This window comes from Scyliorhinus canicula, chromosome 1, assembly GCF_902713615.1.
Source record: "Scyliorhinus canicula chromosome 1, sScyCan1.1, whole genome shotgun sequence".
Taxonomy (NCBI): domain Eukaryota; kingdom Metazoa; phylum Chordata; class Chondrichthyes; order Carcharhiniformes; family Scyliorhinidae; genus Scyliorhinus; species Scyliorhinus canicula.
Genome location: NC_052146.1, coordinates 203557351 through 203564245, shown reverse-complemented (window position 1 = coordinate 203564245; position 6895 = coordinate 203557351).

The following is a 6895-nucleotide window of genomic DNA, read 5'->3' as shown; positions in this document are numbered from 1 at the left end:
CAAAAAAATAAGTTTACTGTCTGTCCTAAAACAAAAGTAGTGCTGGAGATCTGACATAACTGCAATGAGAGGAAATTGCTGGGAGTAACTCAGCAGGTCTGGCAGCATCTGTGGAGAGAGGAACAAAGAGTTTAACTGTTTCGGGTCGATGATCTTTCGAAACGGGAAACTCTTGTTTCTGTCTCTGTTTCTGTCTCCACAGCTGCTTGCTAGACCTGCCGAGTAGTTTTTAGTTCAGTTTCCAGTGGCTGGCTGCAACCTCTTGTGGTCACAAAGGGAGTCAGGTACTTCCCGCCTTGCAAAGAAAAAAAACAAAACAAAAGCGGGGGGGGGGGGGGATAATAAAAAAAACAAAGACAGTATCGCTTTCCTGTACTTTTTTGATGGGTTTGACATCGGGATTATTTTGCCTGCGTTAGTCCTTGCGGTTCAAGATGGTACCTTTGTGAAGAGTTGTGAGGTTATTAAATCCAGACTGCCTCACCATGTTCATCACATCAGGGTTGATTAACCTGTGATCTCATGAAAATCAATTTAATAATATTTCAGACATGCAGTTCGATTATGTCATCCCTCCAAGGCGCCCCTCCAAAAGGTCCGATTGCGATAAATGTCGTACAGGTTTATGTGGTCATTGAGAGAGCAATAGCTTCGCAGTTTACATTAAATCTCTAAACTCAAGCTGGCTTAGAAATTGCAGTTATCGTGAACTCAAACTCAACCTTCTTCCGGAAAGGCGGTATCAAAATTGATAATTTTAGCGAAGTATAGTTCAACCCATTCTGTCTGGCCATTTAAGTTCAGTACTCCTTTGCACAGGTCGTCAACGTCTGAATCTGGGAGTGAACCTTCACTATGGAGCTCGCCTGTAACTGGAGTGGGATATATTCGAGCTGTAATGTTCCTTCCCAGAGTTTCCACAAGGGGTTTAATCATAACAGCAGTGTCTCATATGCGGTAGTAACCAGGAAGCTAAGCTCCCAACCTTAGTGTGAGTTGAGGTAAGGTCGATGGTCTGCCGCATCTCACTTCTTGGTCCCTGCTCAAGGGAAGATAAAGGAAAATGGCTGACCAGAGCCCCTCCCCTCCTGATTCACATCCAGTGCCCTGTGGTGAAAGGCAAGATCATATATGCACACCAATCAGGAGCAGGCGAAGGCCATTCATCCCTCAAGCCTGCTCCATCATTCAATCAGATCATGGTCGATCTGCCTGTGGCCTGAACCCCACCTTCCTTCCCATCTGCATGCAGGTTCAGCAGGAGGTAAAGTAGGAAAATGGAGTGTTGACCTTCATAGCGAGAGGATTCGAGTACAGGAGCAGGGGTGACTTGCTGCAATTAAACAGGGCTTTGGTGATCTGGCATATTGTGTGCAGTTTTGGTCTCCTTATCTGAGGATGGATTTCCTGCTACAGAGGGAGTGCAGCGAAGGTTTACCAGACTGATTCCTGGGATGGCAGAATGGACATATGAGGAGAGATTGAGTCTGTTCGGATTATATTCACTGGAGTTCAGAAGAATGAGGGGGGAATTGCATAGAAACCTATAAAAGTCTAACAGGACCAGACAGGGTAGATGCAGGAAGGATGTTCCCAACACTGGGAGTATCCAGAACTAGAGGTCACAGTCTGAAGATAAACGATAGACCATTTAGGAGAGAGTGGAGGAGAAATTTCTTCACCTAGAGAGTGGTGAGCCTATAGAATTCGTTCCCACCAAAAGTAGTTGAGGCCAAAACATTGTATGGCTTCAAGAAGCAGTTAGATATAGTACTTAGGGTGAAGGGGATCAAAGGATATGAGGTGAAGGCAGGAATAGTTGGATGATCAACCATGATAATAATGAATGAAGCCTTACATAATGAATGAAGTTCTTACTGTGCTTGCCCCAGTCCAATAGCGGCATCTCCACATCATCATAATGAATGGCAGAGCAAGCTTGAAGGGCGGAATGGCCTCCTCCTGTTGCTATTTTCTATGTATCACCCCTATATCCTTTGACTCCTCTCTCAATAAATAATCTAACAAATTCAGCCTTAAAAATATTCAAAAAGCCCACCATTCTCTGGGGAAGTGAATTCCAAAGAGTCATAACATTTGAGAGAAAAAAATTCTCTTCATCTTTGTCTTAAATGGGAGACCCCTTATTTTTAAACTGTGCCCCCTATATCTAGTCTCTTCCACAAGGGGAAACATCCTTTCATCTTCCATCTTATCAAGTCCCCTCAGAAATGTATACGTTCCAATAAGATCGCCTCTCAATCTTCTAAACTCCACTGGATACTGGTCCAACCTATCCAACTTTTCCTCAGAGGACAATCTCCTCACCTCAGGAATCCATCGAGTGAACCTTATCTAAACTTCCTCCAATGCAATTATGTCCTTCCCTAAATAAGGAGGCCTAAACTATACACAGTACTCCAGATGTGGTCACCCTGTACACCCTGTGCAACTGTAGCCAAACATCCCTACCTTTATATTCCATTCCACTTCCCGTACCAGCCTCCCCGGACAGGCGCCGGAATGTGGCGACTAGGGGCTTTTCACAGTAACTTCATTGAAGCCTACTCGTGACAATAAGCGATTTTCATTTTTTTTTCAATAGGCACCAACATTCCATTTGCCTTCCTAATTACTTGCTGTACCTCTTATAGTTCATGTACCGGGACATCAAGATCTCGAGAATTATGAATAGGTAGGAGGAGTAGGATCAGTGTTGAAATACCCTCCACCATCCAATGACAACAATGTGCATTCATGTAGTGCTTTTCACATTGTAAAGCATCACAAGATGCTTCACACCAAGGTAATTAGACAAACATTGACACCGCATCCAAGAAGGAGATATTATAAGATTAGTGACCAAACGCTCGCCCAAAGTAATCGGTTTTATGGACAGAAAAAGGAGAGGGAAGCTGAGGTTGCTGGAGGGAATTCGAGAACTTGGGATCAAAAATTATAGCTGTCAATGTGGGTGAAGGAAGTGAGCGATGCACAAGAGGTTAGAGTCGGAGGAGTGCAGACTTCTCAGATAGTTGTCAGGTTTGAAGAGGTTACAGAGATAGTTGAACGAGAATCAGGCTCAGCAATAATCCGCTCCCACAAGACACTAGTGGTATTGTCAGTGGATCTGTAGCCCACAGAGACCCAAGGCAAGATCTGGGGACTCGGGTTAGAATCATACCATGGCAGATGATGACATTTGAATTCAATAAAAACCTGGAATTAAAAGTCTAATGATGACCATGAAACCATTGTTGATTACCATGGAAAATCAGCTGGTTCACTAATGCCCTGTAAGGAAGGAAATCTGCCATCGTTACCCAGTCTGGCCTACATGTGACTACACACCCACGGCAATGTGGTTGACTCTTAAATGCCCTCAGAAATGTAGGGCAATTAGGGAGGGGCAATAAATGCCAAAGGTAATGTGTGATAAACGGACCCTTGGGTAAGACATTCTTTGGAATCTTTGCCCAGTAAACATCAGCAGCTCCAGGTGGGAGAAGAAACTTTCTCCATCGTAACACTTGCATCCATTCACGTTGGTGCCCCCCCACACTGGGCACCTCTGTGCACGAACACTTTCTTGCCTTTCCAATTCTCAAAACTGCGACAGCTGCTGTTGCTCGATCCTTGTGCCAAATGCGAGAGGTAAGAGTTTAAATTTGACAACAAATCACAACCCTAAATGCTGACAGCTAATGGCTGCTTATCTCAGATCAACGCCGTAAATTTTAAGCAAAATTATTATGGAGCAGATTATTTTGATTGTTGCTTTGAACTGTTCCACTGATCTCGGTCACAGATCAAGCTGATAGTGCAACTCACAGGAGGTGAGATTCAATCCAGCCAGAACACAGAAGCAGCTTTATTAGTTGTAAATTGCATTTTCCGGATATTATGCATTTAGCTCGCCATGTCAACTCAATTGCTTGGGAGAAATTTGACAACAGCAATTTATTTTGGGAGATTTACTGGAGAGCATGTAAAAATGAATGGAAACCTCTAATTAAAATCATATTTTACCTTACTTATGATAGAAATAAATTTGATTTGCAACACAGCTACTTAGTGCAAAGCCCTTCCAGGCCTCAGTAACCTACAAATATGTGAGGTTATAGGATTATGCAGGATACAGGTTATCCTTAATCTGGTCCAAAGGTGATCACTGAAATGTAAGCACATTAGGCAACAATGCTGCACTGTGGCACTCAGCTCTAGAATTCTTCAACAACGCTTTCACTGACACATTGCATTTAAAATCAAAATTCAAGTTCACGATGATAGTAGTCAGCCCAATATTGTTATTCTAGAGTAAATTAAAACGCAAAGTGTTACAGTCAGCATTTATTGGGAAAAAATGTCTAATTTCAACACGCTGTGTGTACCATGCTGAAGGACTATGTGATCAAATTCATAGCTACTTCAACTACAAAAGCATCTCATCTGTGACCACATTCATCCAGTTCCACATCATCGTAATGTCTCAAAACCACAGTCATCATTATTATAACATGGGCACTGAAATTGGAGACCGTTTCATAGGGACACAGCATGGCTGGGGTCTCGGTTGGAATGCACCAATCTTTGCACAATAGTATGGTTCATGGTGTTAAGGCATTGAGGGTAAAAAGGCCATCCATTAAGACAATAATTAGCCATGTAGCCAAGAGGGATTGTGATCCAAATTTACCAGCCCACATCTTCGAACTGTATCTAGGGCTTGCTTCATTTGCAGATACATCTAAATACAACAGAATACTTTTCAATGCTGCAAGATTGAAAATTAAAAAGTCACAGATTACTGAACATAGGCAGTGAAACACTCACGAGTGATTCAAGGTAATTTATTAAGAAGCAATGGTTTAGATAAGGTGCATTAGCTAAATAGACAGGAAAATCGTATGGCCCGTGAAAGTTGAGAAAGGTTCCCAGAAGATGAACAGAGCCAAAGTGTCAGGAAACTCTTCCCTCGGGTCTTCCTCCATCTTCTCTGGTCCATCTTCAATCTGAAGAAAGGTCTGCACCCTTCTCAAGCACCCGTTAATATATTTTATTTCTAAGGGCTGGTTGCCTACCCTCTGCCCACCGCTTTCTTGGACCCTTCTAACCAATAAATACAGGAGAGGTACTCAAGATGTCAGGGTGTTCATCCAATCCTTGCCCATCACTTTAGCTCAAGGTCACTTTTTGGTTCACCTCATGCTGAGGGTTATTTTCTGGTCCTTACCATACTTGTATAGTTAAGATGATATAAGGCACCAGCCTATCAATTTAGGAAAGTCAACATGGCAGTCTGGATCAGGAGATCTCAATATTTCTAGGGGCTGTTAAAATATCTTCCCAAACAGAGAAAGAAAACACACCCACTGCCACGGTGGGCTTTTGCTGTGCCCCCCAATTCCATAAGAATTCTCTACTTACTATGAAAACTATCAGAGTCCCATTTCTTATAATACTTTGAATTATACCGCAATCAACAGAGAAATGTACTGATACTCCAGAATGGAAGGATAATGTTTGCAAATTAGGGTCAAACGATGATGGCTTTCTCTTGTATTCGTGTCAAATTTGTGAAATTCCCTCAGATTTTTAGCTTGTTCACTCCAAGACCAAGAGATGTCAGTGAGGTCGAAATAGGGGTTCATGTGGATAAACTGGAAAGACTGTACCTTGATCAACTTGTGGGCTCTTACATCCTGCAAAATGGGCGAAGTGTGAATGCATTTGTTCTATTCTTTCCTGCGACTTGGTTGCCACCAGCAAGGCTGCCATATGTTGTCCATCTCTAGTTTGCCCTTGACAAAGTAGTGGTGAGCCAGCTTCTCAAACTGCTGCCGTCCACGTGGTGCAGGTTCGACCATAGTGCTGTTTCTGCCACCCTCGGAGGTGGGTACGAACTCTGACAAAATTTGACCCCTAGTTATGCCAGCTTTAACTTTTCCATTCTTCCCAGCAAAGACTGAAGCATTAAATGCTTCAGGGCACAGAACAAAAGGTCTAAATTCAGATCCATAAACGTGGTGACCGATCAAAACAAAGGTTTTTTTTTACATTCCCAGTTTAAAAAACAGACAATTTAAAAGAAACATTAAAAGAATCAGATTGTAGTAACAATTATTATTATTTTTTTGTATTTTTATTCTCCTCCTTTTTCACATTTTCATCCAAATTTAAACCCACTAAGTCAACAGTAACAAATACAATGTCAAACCCCTGGTCACCAATCCCCCTTCTCCCACCAACCCCCAAACAACCCTCAACATTTTAAACACAAACATCAAAGAAAAGGAATCAGGAATCCACCATGCGCCCATACGTGGTCACCAATAACATACACAGTCCAACCCCCCTCACCCCAGCCACCCCCAATGTTTGATGTCATCCAATTCTTGAAAGTGCATAATGAAGGCAGCATGGTGGCGCAGTGGTTAGCCCTGCTGCCACACGGCGCCGAGGTCCCACGTTCAATCCCGGCCCTGGGTCACTGTCCGTGTGGAGTTTGTTCATTCTCCCCGTTTCTGCGTGGGTTTCGCCCTCACAACCCAAAGATGGGCAGGGTAGGTGGATTGGCCACGCTAAATTGCTCCTGAATTGGAAAAAATAAATTGGGGAAATAGGTACTGTAAATTTATAAAAAAAACAAAGTGCATAATGAACAAAGCCCATCAAACTTCACCTTTTCGAGTTTTAAAAACTCTAACAGATCCCCCCGTCACTCCAGGGCACAGGGTGGAGAAACTGACCTCCACCCAACAAGATCCACCTTCGGGCAAATGCTAAAGCACCCGCTTCCAATCCCAGCCAATCCGCTACCCCAGATATTGCCTCCAGAGGACCCGGCTGAAGCCTCACATGTACCACCTTCGAAAATTACCCTGAAAATCTCCCT